This window comes from Rousettus aegyptiacus, unplaced genomic scaffold (genome assembly GCF_014176215.1).
Source record: "Rousettus aegyptiacus isolate mRouAeg1 unplaced genomic scaffold, mRouAeg1.p scaffold_m13_p_2, whole genome shotgun sequence".
In the NCBI taxonomy this organism is placed as follows: domain Eukaryota; kingdom Metazoa; phylum Chordata; class Mammalia; order Chiroptera; family Pteropodidae; genus Rousettus; species Rousettus aegyptiacus.
The window spans coordinates 140,674,313-140,685,995 of NW_023416295.1; the positions used below are offsets into that span (position 1 = coordinate 140,674,313).

The 11,683-nt window shown below is 36.7% G+C and overlaps 1 pseudogene; it reads left to right on the forward strand.

Moving 5' to 3' along the window:
• The first annotated feature begins 11,186 nt into the window (after positions 1 to 11,186).
• On the forward strand, positions 11,187 to 11,305 carry LOC118614402 (annotated as a pseudogene).
• The last annotated feature ends 378 nt before the right edge of the window (positions 11,306 to 11,683 follow it).

Here is an 11,683-nt window from a genome sequence, read left to right on the forward strand (position 1 = left end):
GACACCTGGGGTCTCCTAACATGGCTGTTGACTGCAGCAGGTCTCCAGAGTTCATTTGCAGGCGAGGCTGTCTTCTCGGGTACAGCCCACATGCAAGTGGAGAGAATTACACAATGAACGCCACAAGGTGGGCTGTGTAGGGATCATGAGGGACACTTTAGAGTTTTGTCTGTCACAGCACCTAATTTTTTTCCTAACCGGATCACCCGATATTGAGCCTCTGCCCTATAATACAAGTGCTTTGTCTAGCAAGTAAAAAACGTTTTCCCATTATCAAACACCTATGGGCTAGGCACGTTTAAACATTATGTTTAAACAACCTTGCAGAGAGGGGGAAAAAAAAACCTGTTCCCAAGAGAGAAAGTGGAGTGGAAGGTCATATAACTTATATAAAATCAGCTTTCATGAACCAAAAAGGCTTTGTTCTCCAAACTGAACCTTTTCTCTGCTATAGCAGTGGGCAGTGCCGTCTTACCTGCATTTGGAGATGGTTACCTGGGTCACTTCTGAAGGCTGACAATGACAGGCAAGTTTTACTCTTGCAAATCGGTTAATAAAATTTTGTTTCCTGACTTTTGATGTTGAAAGGACATATGTGCTGTCTTTTTCTGGAGAAAATAGTCTCGAGGAGGTTTAGTGAAACGAGTATTCTAACGATAAATGAAGGTAGCCAGAACTAACCTCTTGCTCTGTAGTGAAGAATGGAAGATACCCAGGGAGCCTCTTGATTCGGCGCTCCTAGAACAGTTTCCTAATCCCCAGATTTAGCATTATGCCCTGGCAATCATTTTGTGTGCGATGTTCAGTGAACTGGGAAGGGAGGAGAAAGCCAAATTGGATCAAAGATAGATAATTTCACAGGCTCATGTTCTCAAAGAAAGGGATCTGAGGGTTCTAACAATTTCTCAGCTGTGGAGTTTGGTTACTCATTGTGATCATGAGAATGCTTCAGGTTTCAAATATCTTGCACCCTGGTTAAAACTGCTTATTATTGTGTGTTGAGGAGGGGGTCTTGGACATACTTAGTTGCAAGCTTCAGTGTAAAAGAGCTTAATCTTTCAGTTTAGAGAGACCGAAAAGGTTTTGGTAAAGCCTGCCTTTTGTCTCAGTGTCTGAAGGGGGTGGTGGTGAATGATTTACTGTTTTAGAACTTCAATTTTCTACACTTCTATAACTTAAATTAGTTTTAATAACACTGTCCAGATATTGGTTTTTTGTAAGTGCAAGGAGGAGTGGTGGTTTTATGTTTAAACATACTTAAATCTCGGAAATGTTTAAGACCCAAACATAAAATGCTACAGCAAGTCATTGGTAGTTAAAATAGGAAACTGAACAATTATGTTTCCTTTTTCTTTTTTTAAGGTAACAAATGTATTTATTTGCCTCCAACCACCTTTACAGTCTCTTCCAGCGTTGTTTCTGCCCCCATCACTTCAAGGATCACTGGTAGCTTTCTCATGGAGGGGGAACCCAAGGCCCTCGTTTTACTCCTTTAGCCTCTCAACAGCACTTGATATAATTGAGAGTATCTTTCTTGAAATATTCTTGGCTGATAACAGTGGTTTCCAGATTTTACTGCTTCAGATGCTCATTGCCCTAGGGTTCATCTTCAGCCAACTTCCAGACCATCTCCGTTTCCACCATCCCAAATACCATCTGAAATGTGCAGGCATCTCCCAAGTCTATCCAGAGCTTTTTATCAACCAGGGTGCTGGCAGAAATAGATGGCTTACTGAAACTGGTTAATTTGAGGGAAGTTTTTAAAGGGACTTCACAGGGTATAGGGAAAACCCCAAGGGAAAATGTAGTTCTCAGGGCTGGTAACATTGGGGCTAGTAATATTAGGGTGCTCTTACTACTCCTAGGTCTGAAGGCTTGTGGGGAGGGAGTGATTAATGGTACCAGGAGACAGGCTATGTAAAAAGGGTAGGAAATGGGGGAAAATGGCAGGAATAAATAAATATTCCTGACTCTACATTGACCAACTCCATCATTACTGCCTTCACATCTCTGACTCATTTACTCACCAGCTTATAGCTAGGCAACACATTTTTCAGGTTTCAGCTTAGATACCATGTGGGGAAGGCTTCCAGAACAAGCCCAGCCCTGCACCCCCAACATGTGCACGTGCATGCGCTCACGCACACACACACACCACAATTATATGCTAAGAAAGCTAAGTAAGCAAGATCATCTCTTTACCACTATTGCTCCCCAGAGTCTAGACAGTGGTTATTATCATGTAAGAGCACAATGTTTATTCACTGATTAATTACAATTTCGTATTTTCACAAGTCATAGAAGTCTTGAATTTATACTAATGTTCTTGATAAGTCTTAACAATTTAAAAAATACTAAGTTTTAAAAATTAGCATACAGAAAAACAAAAGGGTGGTACAATAGTATGCTTTCCCCTAGATCACCAACCGAACGCTTTCCTACATGTGCTTTGTTTTGTTGAAGGTTGTGACGATATGATGCTTCATCCCTAAATATTTACACAGTCATCTCTTAGGAATAAGGATATTCTACACAAAACTACAATACCATCGCCACACCCAAGATAATTAACAATAACTCAATCATATCTAACATAATCTGTACAAATTAGTTTCCCCCGTTGTCCCAAAATGTCTTTTTAAACTTCTACCCCTCAACCAGAACGTAGTCTAGATTAATGCATATACTTGGTTCTGTCTCCCCTCTTTTAATCTAGAATAGTCTCACACACACACACACACACACACCGCCCTTTTTTCCCCATGACACTGAGCTTTTCAAAGTATCCCAGTCAGCTGTATAAGGTCCCGTTTCTGGATTTTTCTTAGTAGATTTGGTCACATTGTTTGGCAAGAACACGGCCCCGGCTGTGTGGTGCATCTCTCGTGTCATGCTGGGAGGTGCACAGCGCCAGCTTGCCCCACTGTCGGTACTGCTAATTAACCACTGGGTTAAGATGTGACTGCCAGATCTTTCCATTTTAAAGTATGTTTTTTCCTTTTGGAAATGAATAAGCTGTGGGAGGTTTTTTTTTTTTTTTTTTTTTTTTTTGAGACTTTAAACATTTTATTCAAGTATTCATTGAGGGCCTATGACCAAGGCCCTACTAACTTCTGAATAGTCCCTTGACATGAGAAATATAATCCTTAAGTTCTTTGAGAATCTTGGCTCACTAAGGTTGTTGTGCTTACTCTCACCATTTAATTGGGCTGGACTTTCATTGATTTCTCTGTAGTTCCCATTCAGAAGTAAAGGCAGTAGGAGTTAGGTTCGGCACATGAACTTATTGGTTAGTATCACCACAGGATAGATGAGTAAACGATGGAATAGAGATGAAAGACTGGAATTCAAATCTTAGTTTTCATACTTAATGGCTTTATAATCTCTGGTAAATTTTCTCTGAGCTCATTTCCTCCCCTATAAACTGGTTAAAATAATGGCAGAGTTGTAGTAAGAATAAAATGAGAGACTACCGCCTCAAGGACCTGGCCTATGACCGGTGCACAGAGATGGGTTTGTGTCATCATTTTTTCTTTTAGTCTAGCACTGAAGTCTAATGGTACAGTAGGAATGAAAACTTTTATTATCTATGGTTATGGTGAACACGGGAAAGGTCTTAGTTCATAATAAGATACCTATCCCCTCCCACTCACCACTGCCAAAAAAAAAAAAAAATCCCTAAAGCTTTATTAAGTTTCAGTATTTAAAGGAGAAAATGTACTTACTACAAGATTATTATGTTTTGGCAGCACCTGAAGCACAGGGATGAGAAATTGTATAGAGGGCGTGAAGCAATGTCAGACATAATTAAGCTACACAAAAGTGTGCTGAAATCCAGGGAGTGGCCAAGATGGGCTCTAAAGATGATATTTGAAGGGTAAAACTTGGCTGTCCTGGAACAGTAGTATGGAACCAATTCATAAACCATGCTGAAATAGTACAACACACCTTTTAGTCTCAAGGCCCAAATCTGAGTTGGTTTAAGCCAGGCCAGTTGCCTGCTTTGGCCAGTCTAGCCTCCTGGAACAACTCCAAGGGAGTGCGCCATTCACAGTGTAACAGAAATACTGCCCTTTTTCCAGTTCTGCTGGCGCCGAAGATAATGCCACTGGGGTGCACAATTTCAGGGATGCCTTTGGCTCTAGTAGCTTGAGACTCTGCTCCTTAAACTGTCATTTAGACAGATTTCAGGCTCCTTTGTAACATATTCTTACTTTTCCCATAAAGCAGTGATGAGGGATGCAGTAGGAATATCTTTGGCTGTTTATAGAGCATCCTGGGGATATCAGTGTGCCAATTATTAAAAGGATGAAATCTGTCATAGTTAACACATTGTAATTTTCATTTTCTTCTGAAGAACTAAAACCATTTCATATATTTCCAGTAAACTATGAAATATTGAAGACACTGCCATTCAGAACCGCCAAGAAGAATTAAGCCCTTTGCTGGTATTTTAACTAGAAGCTTTTCTGTCCTGGCTATATTGCTTCCCTTATCATACACATATTACTAAATGAGTGTCCACTAGGTGGTGCTAGTCACACATAATACTCAGACTGTTTTAGGATCTTTGGTTTACACATTCATTTTACCTACCTAGTTATAGAGCTAAGATTGAACTAATCTATTGCTTTATCTACAGTCAGCCAAATAGTTATTTTCACTTAAATGTAAGCCTTAGAAATGTTTAAAATGTTGGAGAATCTGTTTCTATTTTCTTTTGACCTAGATAATTTCAGTCTTTAATAAGAACTTACTGGTTTGCAGTTAATTTTAAATTATCATGAAAGAGAAAGAAAACGTATTGTGTTCTCCTTCTCCAAATGTGCTTATCTCAGAAGACTGCCACTGTGAATAAACATATGCTATTGTGGGACTCAGTTCTTGGATATCACAGATGCTGTAGCCATAGTCCTAAAGGTTGAGGACAGCTTGGATGTCTGTCCAATATATTTTTGGAGATTAAGTTGATGTCATGGAATTGAGGCCAGAAGCTACCAAGCCCTCCCTGAGCCTCTCACTGAACTTGAGCACGTTGCTACTGTCTGGACAGCTGTGGTTTTACAAGCATTAAGCAAGGCTAGTCCATCGAGGTATATAAAGTAAAAATTAGAACCCCTATGTCTGTTTATATTTTCTCATTCTTTTTTATCTGTTTTTTTTTTTTTAATTGAGGTATAATCATCACATGTTATATATTACTTTCAGGAATACAACATAGTGATTTGATAATTGTATATATTATGAAATGATCACCACAATTAACAAATCTAGTTAATATCCATCACCATACGTACTTACAAAAATTATTTTTCTTATGGTGAGAACTTTTAAGATCTACTTTCTATTTTTAAATGTTTTATGACATTAGCACAGTGCTATGTGGGCATAATTTATTTAGAAAACGGGTACATACTCCTTTTTTACTGGAGAGAGTTGTCTACTTCTCTGTACGTGTATTGCATGTCAATAAGAAGTTTACTTAAAGAAAATCACTGTTCTAGAGACCATAGAGTAATGGAGGGTTGGTAGGGGGGCCGTTTGTTTTCAAGTCTAAGAGGTCATTTTGGTGAAATGCTAGAGAAAGTGGGTCTATGGACCTTTCCTATTTTTGAGGGGGAAGGAAGAATGACAGTTGCCAGAACTGTCTTACATTACATGCTTATCAAATGGTTGTTTCCTCTCCCACAGTGTAATGTTTCCTCTCTGCCTTTATCAAATAGAGTGGTGTGTTTTTCAGAATAGGATATCCTCCTTTGGGACTAAAGTTATTAAGTGTGCCTTGTCATTGACGGAGAGAGAAGAAAACCTGGCTTTACTTGGAGACTTCTGGTTTCTTCCTTTGCCTCCCATTCAATTGCCTCCCATTCAGTTGGATACCTACAATTCTTAGCTTTAAATTATGTTTTTTAAATCATGTTGAAACTCTATAGAAAATAGTGTGAATGACCAAACTGGTTTATTCATCAAGGATAAATCTCTGCATTTGCGGAACTATTGAGGGCATCAAAAGAGGCCGGGACAGGTAAAATTGCTCGCAAGGCTTTGTAAGGAAGGTTGAGTGGAGGGTAGAAAATCATTATTTAGATTTAGCAGTTGTGAAAGTGAAGCTATGCAGCTGCCCTAACATGACAGATGATAAACAATATGAGGAAATAGTAGAAAGAAGTTCTCTTAGAATAGAATCAAGTCAGAACATCTTGGAAAAAATTATTGGTGGATGGTAGAACCTAAGAAAACTCACTTCAGGGAAAATGGATGTGACTGTGTATCTTAGCAATAAAATAACATGTTGCAAAGTGTCAGAAACTAATTTATTTATTCAGTCACCTATTTAATAAATATTGAATTCTTATTCACACCAGATGCTGAACTGGGCACTGGAAATATTATGGTGGACTACACTACTTTCAAGTGCCCTACAGTCCTGGAAACTACACAGCAAGAAGTGATAAGGCGGGGGGTAAGTAGCGGGTGCTATGTTAGCGCGTGGAAAAAGGTTTCTAGACAAGTTCCACTGGTTAAGGGAGAGGTGTCAGGTTACCATCTACTGAGATTTTGTGCCAGGCTCTGTGCCATGCACTCTAAAAAAAATCTCAGTGGCTTTTAAAACTACTCTACTCTAAAACTAAGGTTTTTAATAAATTCTACTGTTGTCCTCATTTTATAGATGAGGAAACAGACTTAAAAAGGACAACTAATAATTTTGACACAAATACCAAACAATTCTGTAAGTTAAGTAGAAAACTGAGAAAATAAAAGGTAATTTGAAAAGTATTTATAGATTAAAAAAAACAACAACTATTTAGCCCTAAAAAAATGTAAGCTTCCTTGGGTACATTTATTTTCAAACTTTTTATCAAAGTATAATACATGAAGAGAGAAGCACTGTCATAAATGTACAGCCCAATGAAATTTAGTAACAACACACTCACATAATTTACATCCCTCTTTTAAATTAAAATTATTGGGGTGACATTGGTTAATAAAATCAAATAAGTTGCAAGTGTACAATTCAACAATCGTCATATGCATATACAACATTGTGTGTTCACCAGCTTACATCGTTTTTGAGAAATGGAACATCATCAGTTTTCCAGAAGGCTCCCTCAGTTCCTTCCTCTAACTTCTAAAAATATAAATTACTTTTGCTTGTTTTTATACTTTACTTATATGGAATTGTATAACATGTCCTCTTCTGTCTGGCTTTTTTTTTTTTTTTTTTCCTAAACCTTGTTTGCGAGATTCATCTATATTGTTGCATATAGATTTAGAACATATATTCTCCTTACTATATATTTCATCACATGGATGTACCATACTTTTTTCACAGGTATTTGGGTAGCTCAATGAACATTTTAATTTTAGCACATCTGGAATCATATGGATGAATTTCTGTTTGGTATATACTAGGAGTGAAATTATTATATCCTGGAATATGCATATGTTCAGTTTTAAGAGTTATTAACAAAGAATTTTCCTAAGTGTTCTTACCATTTTTTTTTTACTTCACCGGAAGTGTGTTCCATATCCTTGCCACCTTCTCATTTTAGTTTTAATCTACGTATCCCTGATCGCTGAGTAATTTTTTATGTTTATTGGCTGTCTGTATATCCTCTTATGAAATGTCTGCAGTGTCTTTTGTCTTTTTTATCAGATGTCTTTCTCATTGATTTGTAAGAGTTTTGCATGTATTCTAGATATGAGTCCTGTGAAGGGTGCTCGTGTGTATGTGCGTATGTATGTGTGTGTGTGTATGTGTGTGTTGCAAATATCTTTTATCACTCTGTAGATTGTCTTTCGATTCTTAACAGTATCTTATGAAAAAATTTTCTTAATTTTATTTTATTTCTAGGCGTTGTATAAGGAAGTGTATCTGGCTTGCTCTTAATTTTTTATTTTACTTTGAGGTGGTGTATGAGGAAGTGTGTCTGTCTGGCTTGGTCAACTCTAGGTTTGAGGAAATGAAACCTGAGAACCATTCAGTTTTCATAGTAGTTTCAAGCACTTTTAAATACATAAGTGGAGTGGGAATTGGTTTTTTCTTTTCCAGCATTATCAAGGTATAATTGACAAATAAAATTGTAAGATGTACAATATGATGATTTGATATATATGTGTATTTACATGTACTGTGAAAGATTCCCCAATCAAGTTAATTAACACAGATGTTCTTGATTTTAATCAGACTAATTAATTTTGTTTTTTTCTTGATGGTTAGTGTTTTTATGTCCTGTTTAAGAAATCATTGCTATTTAAGCTATACTGTTAAATGGACTTTGTATGTAATAGAAAAGGAGGCTTGCAAAGGAAGTGGAGCAAAGTATAGTGTCATGTGGAATGTTGTTCTCTTTCCAGTTAGAAGTCAGAAAAGCAGCATTGCTTGAGATTGATAAAGTATAAAGTGAAACTGCAAAGTGTACTCTCTAGAGAAAATCCTGCCAACTTGACCCTGTTTAGTACACAGTTCCAGCTTGGGGGCCAAGAGCTTGATTTTTTTTTTACTCATCTGAGGGAGAGAGCTTTTATACCTCCACTATTTTTAAAGCCCGTATTTAATTTATTTTTTCATATTGCAGGAGAACTTGGTCACAGCTTTGTTAGATCTAAGTTTCTTCTTGTATTGATGTGTGTATATATATATATATATATATATACACACATACATACATACATATATATAATGAATAAGTTCACACAATTTTTCTTTAGTGGATATTATCTTCATGTTATGTATGGTAAAATGGATATATTAAATATGAAGCTCTTTACACTAGAACAAATAAGCATAGCTAAGAAGCCAACTTGGCTTTAAAAATACATATTCTCATTGTAAAGATAAGGGAGCAATATTTTTTAAAACAAACTAAAAAAAAAATCAGTTGTAAATCCAGCTCTCCACCTCCAACCCCCAATCCAAGAATAGCCTTGGTATTTTGCCTTCTACTCCAGGGCTCAATATCTAGTTCTTGCTCTTTTCCACTGCTACATAAGCAGTTTTCCAAGTCAGTAGGTGGGAGGAGTCCAGCAGTTTTTTTTTCTCTACAATTTTATCAGAGAGAAGAGATGGGAACTTCTATTTTGTAGCTCAAACAAACAAACAAAAAGTGCAGGGAAAGAGAAGTTAATCCACGTTTGGAAAATCAGAGAATAAAGGAAAATTTATTTTCTTTGATGAACAAGGGTTCGTAGCTATAAAGGGTTTCTGCAGTTTCTCAAGTTTGTGAAGAGCCTGTGTACTTGCCCTCTCCTTCATGCCATCTCTTCATGTAAAACCTTTAGAAAGAGATGAAGAAACTTGGCCACAGTAGTGATCTGACAGTTAAGGTCGCATGAAATTTCACAGCAATGATCTGAAAAGCACCAGACAAAAGTAACTAAGATAGTAGAGGTGGCAGACAGAAGTAATGATGGCAGGTGAGTTAGGTGGCAATCTAGTAATTTCTTTTTGTTGATTTTAGTCCTTTGCCATGGACAAAGAAAACATAATGTTTTGTCAGAGCATGCATTCTAGCCTCTTTAGTCTTCATTGTTGATGGAACTGGGACTGGAATTAGAAAGTCAACATCTATGTTTAAAACTGAAGCATTATATAGTCTTTATCTAGGACTCTACCTAAAGTAGATACTTACGATTACATATAAGACTTAGCTACACAAAAGAATGAATTTGAACCCTTACTTCATACCATATACAAAAATTAACTCAAAGTTAATCAAAGACCTAAACATAAGAGCTAAAGCCCTTGGAAGGAAACATAGGTATAAATCTTCACGGCCTTGGATTAGGCAACAGTTTCTTAAATATGACCAAAAGCATAAGCAGAGGAAGGAAAAAACAAGTAAATTGGACTTTATCAAAATCAAAAACTTTTGTGTATTAAAAGATACTACAAGAAAGTGAAAAGGCAGCCCATAGACTGGAAGAAATATTTGCAAATAATGCATCAGATAAGGGCATAGTATCCAGAACCCTTAACAACCAACAATAAAAGGAGAAACAGCCCAATTAAAAAATTGACAAAGGAATTGGAAAGGAATTCAAATGGCCAGCAAGCACATTGAAAAGATGTTCAACTTCATTAGTCATTAGAAAATTGTAAATCAAGCCACAATTAGATACCACCTCATACCTACTAGGAGAGCTATAACAATAATTTTTAAAAAACTAACAAACTTTGGTGAGAAAGGAGAAATTAGAACCCTTATACATTGCTGGTGGGAATGTAAAATGGCACAACCACTGTGGCAGTTTGGTGGTTCCGCAGATAGTTATGGAGTTACCGCATAACCTAGCAATTCCACTTCTAAGTAGGTATATGCTGTACCTGAGAGAATTAAAAACATATGACCTTACAAAAACTTGTACAAAACTGTTCAGAGTATCACTATTCACAATAGTCAAAAGGTAGAAATGTGCTCTATCCATACAATTGAATATTATCCAGTCATAAAAAAAGAATGAAGTACTGATGCATGCCACGACATGGATGAATCTTGAAAACATTTTGCTAAGTGAAAGAAGCCAGACACAAAAGGGCACATATAGTATAATTCTATTTAGATAAAATTTCCAGGATAGGTAAATTCATAGAGACAGAAAAGTAGATTAGTGTGTGATAGGGGAGAGGGGATGGGGGGAATTCAGAGTGATTGCTAATAGTATGGGGTTTCCTTCTGGGGTGATGCAAGTGTTTTGGAATTAGTGGTGATAGTGGTACAACCTTGTGAATATACTAAAAACCTCTGAATTGTACATTCTAACATGGTTAAAATGGTAAGTTTTGTTTTGTGACTTTTATCTCTAATTAACAAAAATTTTTTTCACTAAATTGCTATTTTTAATATACTTAAAAAGGAAAAGAATTTAAATGTTTGATGATGGGTATTTGAAATAATTTGTGCTAGATTCATATGTACAGATTTAATTAATTTATTGATGTGAAAAGATGTTCATGATATTGAGTAAAGAAAAACCAATTATAAAATAATATTTAAGGAATGATCCTACATTTTGGAAAAAAAAAAGAAAAACAAAGCCAAAATACACCACAGAGTGAGAGACTGGAAGGCCATTACACTCTGGCTTGCCCAACGTTGTGTTTTCCTCAGAATCAGGAAAACATGAAAATTGAAAGAGAAAGAGATGGGTCTCTAGGTAATAAATCGATTTAGAAAATGTCATTAGTTTACGGCCATGCCACCCTGAACAAGCCCGATCCCATCTGATCTCGGAAGCTAAGTAGGGTTGAACCTGGTTAGTACTTAGATGGGAGACCACCTACGAAGACCAGGTGCTATAGGCGTAAAAAATTAAACAAATAAAGGATTGTAAACTGACGAGGTCCTTGCAATCTGTGAGGTCAACCAGAGGTTGCCTCGCCTAAAAAATAAATTAAAAACAAAAAGAAAAAGAAAAAAGAAAATGTCATTAGACAAATGGTACCTGTAACCGATAGGTTGCCTGCTTCTTGACTGTTTCCTCTGTCCCTTCATCCCTCCCTAGTGAAAGGAGTAAAAAAGACCAGTGTGTTGACAATAAAATTGTTACAGCCGCACTTAGGAGCTACTGTAGTTATGGGTCTCTGAGCCCTTTCCTGCAATTCCAGTTTTCAGATGTTTATATGTTGTAAACTCTTCATCCACATTGAAACTTTGCACTTTTGACTGCAGCCCAGAGTTTT